This window comes from Ictidomys tridecemlineatus, chromosome 16 (genome assembly GCF_052094955.1).
Source record: "Ictidomys tridecemlineatus isolate mIctTri1 chromosome 16, mIctTri1.hap1, whole genome shotgun sequence".
Lineage (NCBI taxonomy): Eukaryota > Metazoa > Chordata > Mammalia > Rodentia > Sciuridae > Ictidomys > Ictidomys tridecemlineatus.
This window is the reverse complement of record NC_135492.1, coordinates 19653280-19676237: the sequence shown is the minus strand read 5'-3', so window position 1 is coordinate 19676237 and position 22958 is coordinate 19653280. Positions and strand designations below refer to the sequence as shown.

At 34.2% G+C, this 22958-nt stretch overlaps 1 pseudogene; it reads left to right on the top strand.

The window, feature by feature from the left end:
• The first annotated feature begins 20267 nt into the window (after positions 1 to 20267).
• Positions 20268 to 21747, top strand: LOC144371347 (protein FAM76A pseudogene; annotated as a pseudogene).
• The last annotated feature ends 1211 nt before the right edge of the window (positions 21748 to 22958 follow it).

The following is a 22958-nucleotide window of genomic DNA, read 5'->3' as shown; positions in this document are numbered from 1 at the left end:
ACACTTTGGACAAATCTACTCCACATTTGCTACAGATATGAGGTCAAAAATTTAAAAATGTTGGAAATTTGAATACAGTCTTGGACACATTCTTTGGGTTTCTATGTGCTATAAATCCTTTAGTTTTTTAAAAATGTTTGATAAATGGCCAAAAGCTTTGCATAAAATTTTTCACATGTCCTCTCACTCGAATGAATTCTGAGGTGTTCAGTAGGGTGTGAACAACTATTGGAGACTCTGACACCTATTTTACACTTGTATAATTTCTGTGGTATCATTTATCTGGTGTAAAATAGTGTTGAACTGCTGTGAAATAAGGGTTGACTCATCCTCAAAGATACTGATGCATTGTTTTCATTGTAAAGCTTCTCTCCAGTATAAAATCTACAATGTTTAGTAAGATGTGATCTTCAATATTAAAAGCTTTGCCATTCTTCACATTTATAGGACTTATCTCTAGTATGGGTTCTCTGGTGTCTAGTAAGTGATGATTGTTGATTAAAATCTTTGCCACATTCTCTACATTTGTAGGGCTTCTCTCCAGTGTGGATTTGCTGGTGCTGAGTAAGTGATGACTTTTGACTGAAATTCTTGTCACACAATTTACATTTGTAGGGCTTCTCTCCAGTATGAATCCTGTTGTGGCGATCAAGATGTGAGTTTGTATAAAAACTTTTGCCACACACTTTACATTTATAGGGCTTCTCTCCAGTATGAATTCTGTTGTGGCGAACAAGACTCGAGTGTATATTAAAAGCCTTGTCACACACTTTACAATTGTAGGGCTTCTCTCCTGTATGAATCCCTTTGTGACAATTAAGGTGTGATGTGCTATTAAAAGCTTTGGCACACTCTTTACATTTGTAGGGCTTCTCTCCAGTGTGGATTCGCTGGTGCTGAGTAAGTGATGATTTTAGACTAAAACTCTTGCCACACACATTACATTTGTAGGGCTTCTCTCCAGTATGAATCCTGTTGTGGCAATCAAGATTCGAGTTTATATTAAAACTCTTGCCACACACTTTACATTTATAGGGCTTCTCTCCAGTATGAATCCTGTTGTGGCAATCAAGATTTGAGTTTGTATTAAAACTTTTGTCACACACTTTACATTTGTATGGCTTCTCTCCAGTATGAATCCTGTTGTGGCGATCAAGATTTGAGTATGTATAAAAACTCTTGCCACACACTTTACATTTGTAGGGCTTCTCTCCAGTGTAAACTCTCAGGTGCCGAGTAAGTGATGATTTTTGACTGAAACTCTTGCCACAAAATTTACATTTGTAGGGCTTCTCTCCAGTATGAATCCTGTTGTGGCAATCAAGATTTGAATTTGTATTAAAAGTCTTGCCACACACGTTACATTTGTAGGGCTTCTCTCCAGTATGAATTTTTTTGTGGCAATCAAGATTTGAGTTTGTATTAAAACTTTTGCCACACACTTTACATTTGTAGGGCTTCTCTTCCATATCAATTCTCTGGTAATTTTTAAGGCTTGGTTTTTGACTGAAACCTTTGCAAAATTGTTTACATATGTAGGGCATTACTCCAGGGTGTGTCCACTGCTGACAAATAAGATTGCAGCTTTTATTAGAAGTTTTGTCACATTCTTTGCATTTGCATGGCGTATCTCCTGTATGAACATTGTGATGTTGAGTAAAGTTCTTGAGTACATTGCATTCCTCACATTGGTAGGTCTTCTCTGCAGAATAATTTTTTTGGTGTTGAGTAAGGGTGAAAAACTTTTTAAGGCTTTCCCAAACTTTTTACATTTACAGGTCTCTCCTTCAGTATAAATCCTCTGTTATTTAACAAGTTATAACTTTTAACTAAAAGTTTTTTCACATTCTTTAAATTTGTAGAATTTATCACTGTCATAGTATCTGCTGTGTTTAAAAAATATATCAAAGCATTTACCTCCTCAATATCTCCTATACAACTAGGTCTGTCTTTCTCTATAAATTTTCTTGTATTAAGAAAGCTCTGTACTGTGGTTAAGAGCCCTTTTACATATGTTACAATTGCAGGTTTTGTCTTGGCTATGAATATTTTAATGAACACTAGTTTTTGATCACTGAAGCAAGACTTTCCTATATGGTCATCTTGGTAAATTTCCTTTAGAAAAGGACTAGGATTTTTCTATATTTATAAATTTTATCATCAAGGTAAATATACTGGTCATTACTCAGGGTAGAGACATGGCTTATTGTGTTACTTCTAGCATTATATATATAGTGCACTTTCCAGAAATCTGTATCAGAATTGTCATTAAGCAATAGTGGGGAAGTAGAAACTTTTTTATAATTCTTAATATTATTTATTTGGGCACAAGGAGAAATTAATCTTTTGTTTCAGAAAATGGATATTTTATAAAGAAACTCCCAAAAGGATCATTTTAGAAATATATTTTCTGTGCAAATATTTGACTGGAATTTTAACTCAGTGCTAGTTTTATAATTGGCAAAGTTAAAAACTGATGCATGGTCTGGATTTCAAATTTTCCACATTGACTTTCAGTTCAAAAATGGCTGTGGATTTATTTTCAAAGACATATAAAACTCCTCAAAATAATTGGAATACATTGAATTTGTTTTAAGATATAAATTTTCTCTGGTGTCTTTTGACCATAAAATTTTTATCATAAATAGGGACTACTGATTGATTTTGTCTATTATAATACAATTTTTGAACTTTACTCTCATCTATATTTTCCCATTGTTTTCTTGGTTGTAAACAGTCAAAGTCACACTTTACATATCTTCTCTCTCTCTCTCATTTATTCCCTGCTCTGGTAAAATTTCTTGAGGATGATGAGAAGTCATGGCTGTAATAAATAAAAATAACAAACATGTTTATTTACTGTACTGCGCTGGTTTTTTTTTTTCAGACATAAGAAATTACAGCAAAAAATAACATCACTAGGGGAGTGAATTATTAAATCCAGTCTATCATTTCTGTAGAAATATATAAATCAAATAAAAATACACACAGAAAATTACTTTGAAAATTTTCCTAATCATCTTTGTGTTCACACTATCCAAGATGAGTACATTACTATAGAGAGTAATATAGTAGAGAAAAAATACATTTTGTTACACAAAGATTTTCCTACTTCAGAATATATATTTAAAATCTACTAACTTTCTTCTGTTTCATTAAAAAATAAAAATATGAAACATGCGAATATTTGGGGACTATTCAAAAAGGGGTTCCTGCTTACCAACAGAAAAAAACATGGCTAAATCAACTGTAAGCAAAGTTATGAATTACTTCAAGGAAATAGTCAATTATCATTTAAAAGAAGTTTACTGAACCAAACCAACACACAAAAAAGAATAAAAATTAGTGAAGAATTGTTAATAGTGATAAGCAGAAATGTATGCTTAAAGACTTTCTTCAGAAAATGTCTGAAACAGTCAGGGGTGGTTGTACATAGCAAAATAGGAGGTTGAGCTAGAGCATCAAAATTTGAAGGCCAGACAAAGTAAAAAATGCAAAGTGCAAAATCACCCTTAAGTTCTCTTTCCAGTATTAATAAACACATCTCAGAAAATAGGAAAAATGAAACATCCAAGCAGCTCAGTTTTCTCCAAGTTGTAAAGACTCAAAGTAGGTTGTAATCCAAGTTTAAAAACTCAGGATACTGAGAGCATCCATGAAAAAAAGATGGGTCACCTAGAAATGTGTAACTATAATTGTAAAATCCTTAGTCGAATCTTCACAACACAGGAAGGAATTCAAGTCTATCTATATTCAAGGGATGAAAGAATAAAATTATCAACCAAGACATTATCTTCACAGCTACTACCTTTCAAAAGAGAAGGCAAATGAAGTCTTTAAACATATAAAAATACATACACTATTCATCAACACTGGATCTGTTCTCCAAAAAGTACTAAATGTAACCCTTCATAATAAAATGTAAGTGCACACCATCATAAGTCATATAAAATTTTAAAAATTTCTTGGAAAAAACAATTCTATTTTATTGTAATGATGGGTCATAAAACATGTAATTTTGCAATAAAATTTGAAAGACAAAAGCAAAACAACAATATTGTTAATAGGCATATATACCTGAAACTAAAATATCATTTTAAAAGAACACATAAATATATTCAGTTTTTTAATAAAGTGAAGTCAAGTTGATACTCATACAAAGTATGAGTAGGAGATTCCTCATTTTTAGAGTTTTTTTGTTGGCAACTGCAAGATTACAAAATTCTGATCAAAACAAAACTTGGATATCTGAATTAACTCTAAATACTGCAATTGTAGATAGTCTACAGGATACTCTAAATCTAAGAACACACACATACTAAAAGCAAAAAAATATAATAATGACACATACAAAAGTAATTAAACAAAATCTGGGCTGTATAAATTATAGTACACAAAACATAGTTTAAGACAGTTATAGGACATAGAAGACGTTTTAAATTAAAAAAAAAAAAAACTTTCAAAAGAGGCAAAAGAGAGAAAAATACCCTTTCCCTAGGTTCTGAATTAAGAGTAAATACATTCGTTATGTACTTCATACTTCCCAAACACACAAAGAAAACACTGAGAGGGTTGAATGAAAACAAAGATTCACCGTCATACTAAGAGACATAAATCCCCACTTACTGAAAAAAGAAATACAGTGAAGCAAAATGGTAATTGCAAAGCATAAGACTTTGAAAATATTTTGAAACTACTATAGATTTATAGAATCTCTGTTCTTAATCAAAAGTGGGATATTATGCTGGTTAGATCAATTTTATATATTAAAACAAAGGTTAATAAATATTTAAGTGATAGTTATTTTGTAACCAACATGAAATAAATATTTGAAGTCAAAAGTGGTAGGGATTTTCAAAAATCCCTGAATATGTGTCAGTTTATTGAACACTCTTCGGCATGATGTTGCTCAAAATTGAAAGATTACATTTAAAGATGTTTATACTACTTAAAATTAACTAGAGACTCCATATAATATTCATCAACCTCCCATTGTTAAAATTTTTTTGCAGAGAAATCTATCCTTTAAATTGTATGAATAACCCCCAAAATACAAATAAGATTATTTCCCTGCTAAAAAAAAATACTAAAAGTTATAGAATTTAATTGTAAATGCAAACATGGAGTCAGGTAGATGGAGTTATTAGTGAGTGTGGCAATCAGCCCTCACATCAATAGCAAATTAAAAACATTGCACACCAGTTTTGTTACATTGTTATTCAACAGAGCCATCATGGGGGATTTAAACCAAATATCCCTTGAAAAGAACGATGAGCCATATTGGAATATAAAACTACAGAATTTTGAAGTCAAAGAATTTATTCTAATTATATATTTTACAAAATGTATGTACACTAGGTTAACTGAAATGTCACAGAGAGAATACTGCAGAATTCTACAAACATGACATCTCTAAATTAAAAAAGAATCTTTCTTAACAAAAGAGAATAGTTATGTAATGAGGAGACACAAATGAGCCCTCACTTCCTAGGCATTGTTTTTTTTTAGATGTAAACTTTGTAGAAATATATTTCATAACAATTTGAATTAATGTTACTGAACTATATATTTACAATCTTGGAGACAGTAAGTTTTAATTTGTGGTTTTGATTACACCGAAAATTAATAGATAAAGAGAATGGCAACATTTCTCAAAGCTACATTTAAAATAATGTGGTCTTTATCCTTGAAATAAGAAGAAGCTCATCAATATACAAATGATGAGCATGCATGTAATCTCAGCTACTAGGAAGTCTGAGGCAGGCAAATTCCAAATTCAAGACATCCTCAATAACTTAGTAAGAACCTCTCTTTAAATATGAGTGAAAAGGAGCTCGGGTGTAGTTCAGCATGAGAATATCACAGCCATCAATCTCCAATACAATTACACATAGTAAACTTCAATTTCTACGTACATGGGCAGAATGAAAAGCCAATCAAGATAAAATACAAAAGTCACGGAGATAAGAGGCTTAATATTTATACAAGCAAAAGCACAAATAATATTTTTGGAAATACAAACAAGAATTATACATATCTTAGTTTGTGAAGCAATTAACTGATATGAGGAAACCCAGTCTATAACATGAAACCTACTGTACACAATTTAAAAAAGAGGAAAAACAACCAAATTTTAAATATCCACAGATGTATTATTTTACAAATCCTCTAACTCAAATAAAACTTACACCATCTCTCAAAACATCAGTCTTTGTCCAACTTGACATTCATTTCATAGCAGATAATTTCATAGAAAATCCATTACACATATCAGAAAGAACACTGATAAGAAAATTTTAGTGAAAAATGTACAAATAAGATTAGAGACATTGACTTATGATAGTAATGTATTACAATGGGTGGACCTAGAGGTCTCCAGAAATGTGCAAAACTTTCCTGCAAATAATGGAAGAAGAGCTGGAGTTTTAGAGCACTGATAGAGAGCTTGTCTAGCATGTGTAAGGCCCTGGGTTCAATTCTCAGCACCATATATGGATAAACAGAAAATTCATTAACAACGAAAAACATTTTTAAAATTATGGAAGAGCTGTCAGATAACATTAACACTCAAAAGGCAAGAGGAGTGTTTTGTTGTTAATTTGAATGTATGGAGACATTACTGGAGGAAAAGGAGGATACTACAAAATTTTAAAGCACAAAACACAGGACAGGTTTTTCTATGATAACAAGAGAAAGAATTCAAAGCTTCTCAAAAATATTTTCTGTTGGATAATGTCTCAATGAACCTTTTTGAATTTAGGCTTCCTCCTCTACCTCAACTATGTCCTCTGCTATATGTGGGCCATAAGATTTGACATCACTGCATTTTCTAAGTCAACCATATGTCAAGTGAAAGTCATATAACATGCCACCAAAGGAAAACATTAAGGATGAAAGGAAACATCATTAATATTTTCTTGTTAGCACCAAGAACTACCCCATCTTTCTTATTGAAAGCATAAATCTGCAACACATTTTTGTAGAGAAGTTCCCAAATGATATACTTCAAAGGAAGAAAACTAAATAATGATAATTAGGAATTTTGAAGGAAAGTTATGCTCACCCACAAAGACTAGGTTGCTGTTGTTCTCCAACATCACTTCTCTATATAAATTCTGCTGAGCAGGATCCAGGCATTTCCATTCCTCCTTAGAGAAATCAATAGCCACATGCCTGAATGTCAATGGCTCCTGAAATAAAAATTGTTAGATCAATAGAACATGGACCAAACCATTATTCATTTTTTAATTTGAATTAAGAGTTAGTAGAACTGAAAATACATAAGTCTAAATACAGTGTAGTTGTATATGTTTGTATGTATGTAACCATTCACCCAATTTCTGCTTTCCCCCTCACATTTCCTCTCCAATTTTGTTCTTTTTGTCTCTTTATCTTATGAGTAATTTTGCAATTACTTTTAGTATCTAGAGACTCCAGAATATTCTGCCCTTATAAAGACTTTTAATTAAATCTACATTTTTCTTATTGGCACATAAAGCAATATGTGTGAGTTCTATGAATTAAAAATATAAATATCTTGAGGGGAGGAGAAGAAGGTATTCATTCATCCTACCACATTCCTTTTGTGTTAGTTAACTTTTCATTGCTGGGCCTCAAATACCTGACATAAATAACATAGAGTAGGAAATATTTATTTTCGCTCATATTTTCAAGGTTTCAGCCCATGGTTGGCTCCAAGGAAGAAACATCATAGTGGAAGGGCATGGCAGCTGGAAAGCAGAAAGAGAGAGACAGAGAGACATACAGAGACCGAGAGAAAGAGTGCAAGAAAGAAAGAAAGGGAGAGAAAGGATTGGACACAAGTTACCATCCCCAAGAGCATGCTCCCCAGTGATCTACTTCCTCCAACCATGCCTGACCTACCCCCAGTTTCCACATTTTCCCAGTAGTCTATTCAAATTATTAATGGATCAAATGAAATAAATATTTCTAGTGATGAGATTAGAGCTCTCATGATCTAATCACTTCCCAAAAGACCCATATTCAAACATTGCTACATTGGGGAAAATATTTAACACATTAGCTTTGAGGGGACATTATGGATCAAACTTCAATAATTTCAATTCTATAATTACATATTTATGAATATCTTTATTCATAAAATACAAATTGAATTTTTTGAAGTATTACTAATGTGTGAATAATTGAAAACAACGGAAAGATTATTAATGAAATGCTGTATATATTAAATATACAATATAGACTACTAAATTTAAAATCTGATGTTTCCTTATTCACTCTACTGAGAGATGCTCATAGTGCCTTACTGAATGAATAAAAGCAAATTACTAAAGGCTATATCAAGATTCAACATTTCTGGAAAACAATGTGTATGTGATTTGTGCATAGCTAGAAAATTGTGAAGAAAATATGACAACCATTCAGAGCAATTACCAATTACAGGACCCAATTTGATGTGCAGAGTGTAGGGAGGAATTTTGAGTATAGGAATTCACATTTGACTCTCTATTCCTGAATTGCTTGACTTTTAATATTATACATGTTTCTATTTTGCAATTAAACAATGTTGTAATCTAATTTCCATAGAAAACAATCACATAGAACAGTAATAACTAGTGTCCATAAAACAATTTTCTTATTTAATACATTTTTCCAATTATCATTCTAAGAGAATCCAACCAATAAAACTATTTAAATCTAATTTTTTTTCTTAATGGCTGAAAGAGCTTCTCATTTTCCTGTAATGTTCTTCAATAATTGGTACCTGTTATTCTCTAGTATTATTAAAAGATTTGGGAATTTATATGTATACATGTTGTTTTTTGTTCTTCAAAAAAATACAGAATGAAAGCCCAGGGAGTAATGTACCTGGCAGTGAGTGTGTCACCTCTGAGGTTTCATTGATGTTGAAGCTATTGATACATAACAAGATGTGTCAACTCAGTAATAGTCTCAGGTGCAATCTCTGTCCTTGCCATATGTTTTCATTTTCCATAAACAAAGCATTTTTCAAAGCAGTTGACAACCATCACTGATCAAATTACAATGATATATTCTAAAATTTGATGGACAATCCTTCAGAATCCCTCAAGCCCTTTTGGCAACTGTCCTGGACATGTGTTCCTTTAGGTTTATGACTCCTGCCCAAAGGCACACAGCCTTGGGAGCAGAAGGCCAGTTACATTCCAGCCGCCCTCATCGCCTTAGTCAGATGTGTATGCCCAATTTGGTGGACACAGCTTGCACAAGCAGGCCTGAACAGTATCTTGTAGCCATTTGTCATGAGAGGAGCTGAGACAGAGGAAAAACTGATGATCTAATGATCTAACACCATCACCAGCTATTTTGATTTAAGACTTAGGGGATTGGTGTATAAAATGTTTCAAGTTATAGCTAGAATTTTGAGACTTAAAATTTAAGAAAATATTTGGTTGGCAATGACTCATACCCCTGTTATTAAATTATAATATAGAACGATAAATATATTAATGATTATAACACATAGCCATATTACTCTATATAGCTATATATCATAATAGAGCCAAGTATCTGTGTGTGTTTTGTCAAGAGAAGCAATTTCATGTTTGCACAAACATATGGGTTTAGCTAAGGTTTTCCAAACACATTTTCCTTTAGGCATACTGACTTGCGTATATACTGACATATCACTTCACCTCTGAAATATGTTTGGCTACAGGATCACATTACCTAAAGATGAAGTTAATGTAAATTTCTTAGAAAATTGAAGATGGCTTTAATACAAGGTCATCTTTCAAGTAAATAAGGCAAGTTGCAAATGGCCACCATCCTTACAATTTCTCTACCTATACAATGATCTATAATATGATTTTGCAAAATACTCTTTCAAAGATAGAGATATGTTTCTCTTCTTGTTCCATTTGGCCAGGATGATGACGTACTTTTGTCAACAGACCCACATCATGACATGAACAACATATAGCTAGCCTGCTCTGGGAGGAAACACCATTTGTAAAACCACATAAGTGTCTCAACTGCCAGAAGCAGAGTCACATAATTTTTCTGTAGGTCAACATGGGCACCTGAGGGAGTCCCACTTAGACTGGGAGACTAATTTAGCTTAAATCAAACTGAACTGCCAACTTACCCATTCTATTCCCTTCCTATTTGTATGTGTGTGTGTGTGTGTGTGTGTGTGTGTGTACACAAACACTCACCCACCCACCCACACACACACATACATATATATATACACATACATACATCTGAGGCTATAAAATATATACATAAAAATACAAACTTGTAATCCTGCTTTTATAGTAATTACTTTTCCTCTGGTAATTCTGATTCTGGATAAGTGTAACAGCATTGATCTAGTTTTAAATTCCTTTATTTGTTTTTATTTTTATTTGGTGCCTGGGATCGAACCCAGTGCCTCATGCATGCTAGGCAAGCTCTCTACCACTGAGCCATAACCCACACCCTAGTTTTGAATTCCTGAAACCAAATATTTCTCTTTGACACTATTTCTCCTTACTTCCTGCATGTATTTTGTAATGATCTTTATTTTTTTTGTTTTCACTGATCCATGGTAGTCCAAACTAACATAATTTTTTTTAGTTTATTAAATTATTAATTCAAACAGATTATATATATATATACTCTGTTTTTTTTCCAATTTTGCCTCTATAACATAGTGGATATTAACTTTTCAATAGAAATTTATAATGATTTCACAAGTTCCTTCTATTATTTTCTGTCTTGCTTTTTTTATTTCCCACCCTTTTCCTGTGAATAAATGCTACATAGCCTAGGGCTCAGAAAAAGACACTTCTCAGAAGAGGATATACAATCAATCAACAAATATATGAAAAAAAATGTTCATCATCTCTAGGAATAAAAGAAATGCCAATCAAAACTACTCTAAGATATCATCTCACTTCAGTCAAAATGGCAGATATTATGAAGACAAACAACAATAAGTGTTGGCGAGGATGTGGGGAAAAAGGTACACTCATACACTGCTGGTGGGAATGCAAATTGGTGCAACCACTATGAAAAGCAGTATGGAGATTTCTTGGAAACTTGGGAATGGAACCACCATTTGACCCAGCTATCCCTCTCCTCGGATTATATCCAAAGGACTTAAAAACAACATACCACAGGGACACAATCACATCAATGTTTATAGCAGCACAATTCACAATAATTAACTGTGGAGCCAACCTAGATGCCCTTCAGTGGATGAATGGATAAAAAATGTGGCATATATACACAATGAAATTTTACTCAGCATTAAAAGAGAATAAAATCATGGCATTTTCAGGTAAATGGATGGCACTGGAGAAGGTAATGCTAAGTGAAGTTAGCCAATCCCCCCCAAAAAATGTTGAATGTTTTCTCTGATATAAGGAGGCTGACTCATACTAGGGTGGGGGGGAGCATGGCAGGATTAGATGAATTCTAGATAGGGAAGAGGGGTGGGAGGGAGAGGGAGGGGTAGGGGATTAGCAAAGATGGTGGAATGTGATGGACATCATTTTCCAAAGTACACGTATGAGGACTCAAATTTGGTGTCAACATACTTTATGTATAAACAGAGATATGAAAAATTGTGGTATATATGTGTAATAAAAATTGTAATGCAAAAAAACACAAAGTACATGTATAAAGGCATGAATTGGTGTGAACATACTCTATATACAAAGATATGAAAAATTGTACTCTGTATGTGTAACAAGAATTGTAATGCATTCTGCTGTTGTGTATTTAAAAATATAAAATCAATAAAACTAAAAAAATATTTAAAACAAAGTGTTAATGAAATAATAACATGAAACATTCAATATCAGAGCATATCCACTGTCTATACAATCATCTATATTAGGAATTTCTATACCAATCTTCTCTTGGTAAGATTGGTTTTCATCTTTACCACAAAAGTTTTTCTGCCCTTTTGCTCTGAGATCTCAATAAATAATGTTTAGAAGTCATGTATCAACTCTCTGTTCCACCCATCAAAACACAGCACTACGCCAAGCTCACAACCCAAATAAGCAACAAACACACTTGTCCATATAGACAAAGCTCCCAGGAAGAATTCACCTGTGATTTCAGGGGCAGGATGTGGCAGAGGTAGAATGCTTTCCTAACATATGTTTTGTTTGTTTTTCTTAAGTTTGAGGAAGATTTTATTTTGTCTAAAATTTACTTTTTGTGTACTTTTTATGTGCACTGAACACACACATTTGTCAGTTTAGAAAACTCCATCTATTTTAAGTTTTCTGCTGTTTTACATTATTCTTATCTCTTCATTCCTCCTTTCTCTATAAAAATAGTGTCTTTTTACAACTATAAAAACCTTACATATTTTAATTAATTAGTTCTTATTAGTTATACATGACAGTAGAATAAATTTTGATTCATAGTACACAAATGGAGCATAATTTTTCATGACTCTGGTTGTACATGAAATAGAATCACATCATTTATGTCACCATATGTGTGCCTCAGGTAATGATGTCTGTCTCATTCCACTGTCTTTCCTACCCCCTAACCCTCTCCCTCCTCCTCCTGCCCCTTTGCCCTATCCAAAGTTCCTCCTCTCTTCCCATGCCCCCGCCCCATTATGGATCAGCATCCACTTATCAGAGGAAACATTTGTCCTTTGAAAACCTTACTATTGTTATGTAAAGGATATTTAGTCATTATTGGAAACAAATATATGATATCTTTTTAATTATGTATTTTGTTTTACAGAATTATATAATATGCATGTTCTTTTATTTTGTATGTACTTTGTATTGGTATAATTTGTGTAGGTATATTCAACAGAGTTTTAGGGATGCAAATTCTTTGAGAAGTGCTGTTCTAGCACATTGTTCTTTTAATATTGGCATGCTATTCTTGGTATGGATTTCATTTTATTTAGGAATTTCTTATTTGCACATTTCCTAAGCTTTCTAGTTCTTGCCACTATGAGAATTCTTATAACAAATACATACCGTGGCCATTCTGCTTTTACTTCTATGAGAAAGGTTCCCAGGAGTGATATAGCTGAGCCAAAAATAATATGTATTTTTAATTTTAACAGATATTACTAAATTGCTTTCCAAAGATGAAGTAACTATGTATGCATCCTACCATAATTTGTGAGATTACTTTTCCCTGTTTCTGGCACAGTAGATCTTGATTTAACTATGTTCCAATTGCAGTGCATGCAGCTACATGGTAGGACAAATGCATTCCTGTTTTGCATAATATTCATACTTGTAGCCAGATTTACAGTATTACAAAGGAAAAAATATATGTGATCCTTTAAAATTGTGCAACTTTTATGACAACTGGGAGAAAATGTTTCCATTTTGTGAAATATTCCCATCCAAATAATGGCATAGTTTTCCTTCCGTGTGTTGAAATTTTCTTTTAAAATTTTCAAATAGGATTTTATTGTTTTATTTATATGCACCCTGTGACTTTCTAATGTACATTGTTTCTAAACATTTTATTGGTATTGTATCTACTGTGAAAAGGGTTGTTTTCTAGTCTTATTTCTAATCATATCTTGCTTTCCAAGAGATATACTATTGATTTGTGTATTTACAGCTTTTGTCAGCTTTCAGCTTAGCAAAACATCATCAGAAAATGCTGTTAAACAAGCAAAACTTACTTTGTTGGATTTACTGAACTAAACAAGGAAAATACCTTGGGTGATTCCTAACAGCAACTCAAAAGGAAAAGTAGAGGAGGAAAGGGTTTTAGCACCTGGACTGGGCAATCAATTTTATCACAAGTCTTGCAAGTTTGGAAACTTCTTAAGGCTGGGCAGCGTATACGACATTAAAACTTCAGATTGATGGGCATGCCGAGATGGCAACTGAACCAAGCTTTGCTCAACTTGTTAGTCATGATAGTTCAGGTATTTTAGTTGGTTTATACTCAGAGCACAAATATTTTATAAAGCTAAATCCTAAGATACCCTTTCTTTTTCTCAGCCTTAATATGTTGAGAAGAATGTATCCTGATATCTGCATTTTTAATCACTGGGGTAAACTAAATTTATTTGCATTCTCAGCCTTTTCCACCATGAGTCATTTTGTCAACCCAAGATATAAATTACATCATAGTCTGTGAGCATAATCAGCCCAAATCTTCACTGCTCTTTTGCTGTGTGTGTGTGTATATGAAAAGACTCTGTTTGTAATATTACCAACATCTATCAGTGTCAGATTTGTTTTTAATTCTGTTTATTTGAAGATCACTTGTTGGATCCTTTTATGGAGCATTGTTTATGCAGCAATTCATCAGACTTGAGATGACACTAGAGTACACAAACACAAAAAAAAACCCCAAAACACTAAGGGTGGAATCCAGTGTTCATCCTCACATTTTAAACAGGAACTAAGAGTACAAAGGCTCTATTATTTTGATGAAAGTTTGGCTATGAAGTCTAGCTCCTGGGAAAGGTTCTTGAATATCATTAGGGTTAAGACAGAAATCTCTGAATCAAGGTATGGTTTGATAGGGGGTGTATATGTCTAACCATCTGACTTGATGTTTTTGAAATCATCTAAAATATCATTCAGTGCTTGAGTCCAATGATGCAGGAAATCATGTGGCTTATTATAGCTCATTAGTACCAAAGGAAGCTGGCTGTCATCCAAAGGAGTGCAAGCATAAACACAGTAATGACATACGATGTGCATTTTAATCAAAAGGCAGGTATTGTACACACAAAAAGGTAACTGGAGATTCAAAAGCAAAGTTCAGAAAATAAAATTTGCACACATCTTAGATTAGTGGCTAAGGAATCTGTGTAACATGAGCCTCTAAATTAACCATTCCTCCTTTATACTTGTTCTAGTCAGGTCCTTTAGTAACAACATTCAAAAAAACTGACTAAAACAGGCACCTAGGTTGGTTCCATAGTTTAGCTATTGTGAACTGAGCTGCTATAAACATTGATGTGGCTGCATCACTGCAGTATGATGATTTTAAGTCCTTTGTATATATACAAAAAAATGGGATACCTGGATCTAATGGTGGTTCCATTCCTAGATTTTTGAGAAATCTCCATACTGCTTACCAAAGCAGTTGGACAAATTTTCAGTCCCATCAACAGTATTTAAGTGTACCTTTTCCCCCACATCCTCTTCAACATTTATTGTTACTTGTATTCTTAATAATTGCCTTTCTCAATGAAGTGAGATGTAATCTTAATGTAGTTTTAATTTACATTTTTCTAATTGCAAGACATGTTGAACATTTTTTTGACAATAACATTTGTTGACAATTTGTATTTGTTTCTGTGAAATGTCTGTTCAATTCCTTTGTCCATTTAATGATTGATTTATTTGGTTTTTTGGGTGCTAACTTTTTGGAATTCTTTATATATCCTGGAGATTAAGGCTCCATTTGAGGTGCAAGTGGCAAAGATTTTCTCCCATTTTATAGGCTCTTTTTTCACACTCTTGATTGTTTCCTTTGCTGTGAAGAAGCTTTTTAGTTTGAGACTGTTGGGAGCAGTGACTGAAAATTATGGGTCTTGAACTGTCCTATGACAGAGGTGATGACTCTCTTGGGAACCTCAGATACTAAAGCATCCATTTGGGATTGCCTAGTTGCTGTGGTGACACCCTGTACAATAGGAGGTTCTATTTCAGCAATGGGACTATTTAGTCCTTGACCTTGAGGTTCAGATGCCAGATGCTCTGGGGTAGCAAGTTGATAATCATAATAGGGTCGGTCATGCTCATGACCTTTGTTCCACTTACTTTGAAGAAATTTATCATTTTGATGTTTAGACTTATATAATTAATATGCTGAGCTTGTTTTGTGTTACTATCTCCAAACCCCTTGTGCTTTTTGGGTTTTATAAAGGAAGTCATTTCCTGTGCCAATATGTTGGAGTGTTGGGCCTAAATATTTCTCTAGTATATGCAGGGTTTCTGATCTAATGCCTAGGTCTTTGACACACTTTGAGTTGATTTCTGTGCAATCTGAGAAATAGGGGTTAAATTTTATTCTGTTGTATATGAATTTCCATCCCACCACATTTGTTGAATAGGCTATCCTGAAGAGAAGTTTTTAAAAGAGATAATAAATATTTGAAAAAAAAATCAAAGCATATAAAAAATAAAATGGCCATAGAAACTATTATGAAATATGTATGATATATGCATTATATATAATATATATTCATAAGTAAAAATAAATATTAAAGACATAATTTTTTTCAAAATACATAATTTTATTAAAGAGAATTAGAATTATCCCCAAATTTCAAAATAAGCAAATATTTTGATAATGCAAAGACATTTATCTGGACAAAAAAATGAACATTTTACAGAGAGAAAACAAATATAGGTATCTCTCTATACAGATAGAAACATCTCTATCTATATATTTTATATATAGGTATATATTTATCTTCTATGTAGCAGTATTTGATAAATTATAGATAAACTTTCTTTTACATGAATAAATCCACTAATTTTGACTTTGCTTTGCAAACTTCAAAAACATCCACTATGTTTAAATTAACAATTCAGAGGCATTACCATGTTTCATTATGAAAAAATGATTTTGAATTAAAAATAAAATAAAATAATATACAAATATATAAATAATATATAAAAATAAAAACTGAATCTAGTTTACCTTACTTAGATCTTGCACATTTTTATTGTTATTTTCCATTTCTTTTTATTCTTTTAAGAATCTTTATAAATAAATATAATTAATATATAATACTTAAATAAATAGTTAAATTAATATTTTAATGTTAGAAATAAAAAGCACAAATGATAAAATTATAACTATATTGTAATTATGGAATTAAACCATAATTAAACTTGTCATTTTTAAGAAATAAAACCTCATAATACCACAATTGATAAAGAATTGCTGTTTGAAAGTTTTAATTTATAATTTCCAGATGTGGTCTACTTTAAGACCTTAAATTAATAATAAATCAAAAATTAATTAACAATTATTTTATATATAAAGTATTATGATATGGGATCATTAGAATAAATTCTTTAAATACTCTAGCAGATTTAAAAACATTATAAGTTAATTAAGCTGGGCTCAGTGGTGCATGCCTATAATCCCTCAGAGACTGAGGCAGGAGAATTTTAAGTTTGAGGCCAGCCTCTCAAATTTAGTGAGATCCTGTCTTGTTTCAAAAATAAAAAAAAAAAAAAGGATGTAGCTCAGTGGCAAAGCACTCTTGGGTTCAAGCCACAGTACCTAAATATGTAAATAAAGAATTCCATATCTTATAACTCAACCAATTTTTTTCAAAATAATGAAAATGTGCCCTAGAGTTCTTTACCCTTTGTGCCCATGCAAATGTGATGGAAATATAAATGTTCAGAACTATGAGAAATTGAATGAAGATTTGTGTTAAGAAAAGCATATCATAATATTGTTTTCCAGTTATGATAAAATCAGGGAAATGAGATATTTATTTTTAACTCAAAATCATTTGTCTACTTGTAACAGGCAAGATTTAAAGAAGTACCACTTCTTATAAGCTTTTCTGTCTAAGCTACTTTTTCCTTCCCATCTTCATCTCATTCTGGGAGTAAAAACATTCTCCCAAGCTCTGACCTATGGAATGGAATTTTACACACACACACACACACAGACACACACACACACACATACACACACACACACACACACACACACACACACACACACACACACCTACCTCTAGACTCTCTACTTTTGTTCTCCTATATAATCCCTAAAACTGTTGCCAGTAACGGGAAGACAATTTTCTAGACCAGCTCTCTTCCCAATTTAGCCAAGCCAAGAATAAATCCCTTTCTCACTTCACCATTTCTCTTTTCCTTTATTAGTTAATCTCTCATTGTGACAGGTAACCAAATCTTGTGTATTGGGAACCCCAGAGTAAAGCCTTTGTCAGGTTATCACAAATAAACTTCCATGCACCATGAATACAGTGTGACTTATTTAAAATAAATAAAACGTTTCAAGCACACATAGAAATACTTTTTTTCAACTATTTAAGTGTATACCTTTTCTTTCCATCAAAGACCTGATACTTTTAACAAAACTCACACTTGTTTCACTACTACAAAGAGTAGTGAAAATATTTGATATGCTTTGAATGAATATGTACATGATTAGATCATTCTAGAGTATAAATAGAAATCTCAGAACACTCTTTTCTACTTAATAAGTAGCAAAAATTTCCCATCAAGCCATACAATTAAAAAGCTCAGCTGTGTGATGGTGTGAGCCTGTTAATCCCAGTGTCAAGTGGCTAAGGCAGGAGGATGGTAAGGTCAAGGTTATCAGCAGCCATTTAGCCAGACCCTGACTCAAAATTTAAAAAAGAAAGAAAGAAGGAAAGGAAGAAAGAAATAAAGGAAGGAAGGAAAGAAAGAAAGAAGGAAGGAAGGAAGGAAGGAAGGAAGGAATGAAGGAAGGGGCTGGTGATGTAATTCAGTGTCAAAGCATCCGTGGGCTCCATACTTTTAGGGGTGGGAAGACATCCGAACAAGACAAACACTTAGCTAAAAGAGAAAGAAGAAAAAACATATTGGGAAATTAGGTAGAAATATTGAGTTTAAGGTACCAAAAATTAGTGTAGCAGTACTTAGTTTAGCCATACTTGTAAAGAAATTGTGATTAATTCATAGTTTTGAGAAATCTGAGAAAAATACTAAGAAATCAGAATAAATGAGGTATAGATTAAAAATTAAAAATTAATGAATTCTGGAAAGAACACTGTAATGGTGGAAGAGCCTTGTGGTCCAGATCCTAATCCCTGAAGCCTGTGAGTATGTTGCCTTCTCTGCTTGTGACCTTCTAGGCTAATTAGGAGTGATGCATTCATTATGAAGCAAAAGAAGAAGGAGGAGGAAGAGGAGGAGGAGGAAGAGGAGGAGGAGGAGGAGGAGGAGGAGGAGGAGGAGGAGGAGGAAAAGGAGAACAAGAAGATCTCAATAAAAACCAACATTTTCCAAAGTTAAGATCCAAGTGTTGTAGTCAAGAGGATATTTACAGCATAACATTTTTATAATAAAATATATAATCAAAATATTATACTTCTGCCTTTTTATATGTCTTAGGCTTCCTTTGTTCTCCCAATCTCTTCCCTTTATCTCTCTCCTTCCTGAGTAAGTGACTAAGCACAGGAGATGCTCAGAGGGATGGAGCAGCCCAGGATACATTAATTAACAACTTTTATAGCTCCCTATACTGAGGGGCGATTCCTGGGACAGGTTACCTTAGCAACAGGTTGGAGCAGGGGCAGGTTATCTTGATAAGGGTGGAGGAAGGCTCTGAAGGTATTTCAATCCTTCAGGGGGCAGTCTCCAGCTTCTAGGAAATTGCACTCCTTCATCCGACTTTACTTGATTTACCTATCTATACTGCCTGTCTAATTCTGGCTTCAATGATGTACCTCTCCTGACCTCCAGTTTTAATGGAGTTCCAGGGACATTTCCAGAGAGTTCCATCCAGATCCACCTTTCAACATTTGACTGCAGTAGGATGACATCACACTTTCAAGTCTCCACTGCCATGACAACTCTCTCACTTTGTCCCATGCTGACAGGTTCTAATTAGAATCTGTTCTTACAGATTTTGTGGTTGGGGGAATTATCCTTATCTCCCTGAGTTCTGGGATTTGGTCTGTGTAAAGGTCACAAAAGTTTCCCACTTCAGAATAACTTATGTTATTCTTGTTAACATTTCTTCTGCAGATAATAGGTAGTTCGCTGGGGAATGTAACATATTCTGTGGACTTAAATCAGGTAGGGCTAAAGGTAAGTTATGCTCCTCAAAGTGAAACCATGTGGGGGACAGCAAGGTAGGTCCCATCCAATCATGTCTATGTCTGTCTGTCCCCTATTACTTGGGGGTGTGCCCTTACTGACTACCTCTTATTCTTGGCCCATTTCTTTCTGCTTTCTGGACACCACGAGACAAGCAATTTCAGTCAGCCACACCATCTCTGATGTTCTTCCTCACCATAAGTCCAAAAAACAACAGAGCCAAATGACATAGACTGAAACCATGGGTCAAAATAATTTTTTCTAGGGCTGGAGTTGTGGCTCAGTGGTAGAGCGCTTGCCCAGCATGCGCAAGGGCCTGGGTTCGATCTTAGCACCACATAAAAATAAATAAATAAATAAAGGTATTATGTCCAACTACAACTAAAAAAGATAAATATTAAAAATAAATAAATATCCACCAGGTTGTGCCTCAGACTGTCAGATAAAGCGGCGAGCCGTCCCGCAGGGTGGTGAGCACGGCTAGGGCCGGACATGGTGGTGCTCTATGTCTGCACCAAGTGCCACCAGTGCTTCCCCTTCGAGGCGCTGTCTCAGGGGCAGCAGCTGTGCAAGGAATGTCGGATTGCACACCCAGTTGTGAAGTGCACCTACTGCAGGACTGAGTACCAGCAGGAGAGCAAAACCAATACAATTTGCAAGAAATGTGCTCAGAATGTGCAGTTGTATGGAATGCCCAAACCTTGTCAGTATTGCAACATAATTGCAGCATTTATTGGCAATAAATGCCAACGTTGCACAAATTCAGAGAAGTATGGACCACCATATTCTTGTGAGCAGTGCAAGCAGCAGTGTGCGTTTGACAGGAAAGATGATAAAAAGAAGGTAGATGGGAAATTGCTATGCTGGCTGTGCACACTTTCATACAAACGTGTTCTCCAGAAGATCAAAGAGCAAAGGAAGCACCTGAGCAGCTCTTCTCGTACAGGCCACCAGGAGAAGGAACAGTACCGCCGCCTGAGTGGCGGTAGCCATTATAACAGCCAGAAAACACTTTCTACATCTTCAATTCAAAATGAAATCCCAAAGAAAAAAATCCAAGTTTGATTCAATCACAACAAATGGAGACAGCTTTTCCCCAGACCTGGCTCTGGATTCACCAGGCACTGACCACTTTGTCATCATTGCTCAGCTGAAAGAAGAGGTAGCTACTCTGAAGAAGATGTTGCATCAAAAGGATCAAATGATCTTAGAGAAAGAAAAAAAGATTACCGAGTTGAAGGCTGATTTTCAGTACCAGGAATCTCAGATGAGGGCAAAAATGAACCAAATGGAGAAAACGCACAAAGAAGTCACAGAACAATTGCATGCCAAAAATCGAGAACTCCTAAAACAGGCAGCTGCCTTGTCCAAGAGCAAGAAGTCAGAAAAGTCAGGAGCTATTACCTCTCCATGACAGACTGCAGGAGGCTCTTTAGCAACAGCAGATGGGGTCATCCTGGGTTAGGGTTGGAGACCTGGCTGTTCTCTGGGAATTGCAAACTTTCTTAAGAATCTCTATTTTATTACTGTTATCCTTCTTTGTGTGATTGCAGTGAGATGAATGGAAACATCTAGTTTGTGCTGTGTTATGACTGCATGCTTGAGTGTTTGGGATTTCAGGTTCAATCTCCTTCTCTTTCTCTCTCACTACTCCTTCTATGCTTTTCTTCCTCTTCTACCATCTCTTCCTCTTTTTTTCTCTCCCTTCCTTTTTCTTCCTTCTATCCCTTTCTTCCCTTTCCTCTTTCTCTATGTATTTTGGTTCTACTCTTTGTTCTTTTGTGGTGGTCACTGCTCAGTGTTATGTGCAGAATGATTTTTTATGTCCATCCTTGCATCCTGCCATACCCATGAGCAAATAGTTTGGCATTAATTGTATATCACTGCCACCCTCTAACTTTAAAAACTGCCACCTTAAGACTTGGTACAATGAGAGAGGCTTTCTCTCTCCAATAAATCTTTTGCTTCAGGGTTTACTCTTGGGTTTTTTTCCAGGTATATTATGTATGAACTTTGTACTATGTATAGCCAGAGTTTTATTTATTTTTTTAAAAAAGAAACTTTTTCTTGATAAAAGAATAATGGTAGCATAGCTAGTTGTTCTTGTAAAAGCGATGCCTCTTGGGGGGAAAAAGTCCTATTCTCTAGCTTTTAGAAAATGCATCAGATCTTTTCTTTCTTGTTAACTTTAGAGTCTTAAAAACCGATTACTGAGGTGAAATAATTTCAATGTATACGTTTGGAGTTAAGTGCCTTTTAGAGGATTTCTTGGAAGATCATTTAAAGGAGATACTTAAGGGAGGTTGCAAAAATTTTGAACAGTTTGTCTTTTTAAGTAAGGGCAGAAAGAAAGGTTGTCCAGGTTGTACTGGTCATTTCCCTCCCCCACTTTCTTTATTCTTAGGTAATTGATTTTAAATTCTCATACTGCCACTTCTTTTTTTTTTTAAATACACTTTACCTATTTAAGTTGTTATACTGGGCTATTATTGTCAGAAAACATTTTTTTTAAACAGGAGCAGATTCAAAATGGTTCAACTATAGGACACTCTGGGATCAGTACAAACTGCTCAAGTATGGACTATTAGTGGGAGAAATAATATCATTGTACTTTCTTTCTATTTCTCTTCACCCACCCCAGCCTGTATACTCCCTGCTTTTAATGGAAAGGTATTGAATACATGTGCTTCTCAGAAGCAGTTTGGCATCAGCCAGAGATATGTGTGGCCTGTCTTCCTTTCTTATCCCAATAGGCACATGGATTCACTTTTCCAGGAAAGGGATAGACATGTATTTCTAGCTGTACTCTCAGGTACTTTATGTGGTATTTTTAAAGAAGTTGGGGATGTGTATAGTATGTGCTGTGAAGTAACAAAATAAACTACCATGGAATTATTAATGTAGGGGGGTACTAGAGTTAAAGGTAATGGTGAGGGCAGATGACATTTGTAGTCTCAGTCTACCAAAATTGTAGCAGTAAATTTAGCTTGTTAAAAGCAGATGTTCTATAATCTGTGATAGCATTCTCACAAGTGGAGCCATGCACATAATTGGACAGAGATGTGGAAAGGGTGGCTTCCTTCTGCTAAGAGATACAGTGGACCATGTGGCTTAGATATCGCCCTGGTAGGGGATGTAATTTTCCCTTCTAAGGAAGGGGAACAGCAGTGCTAAATAGTTTTG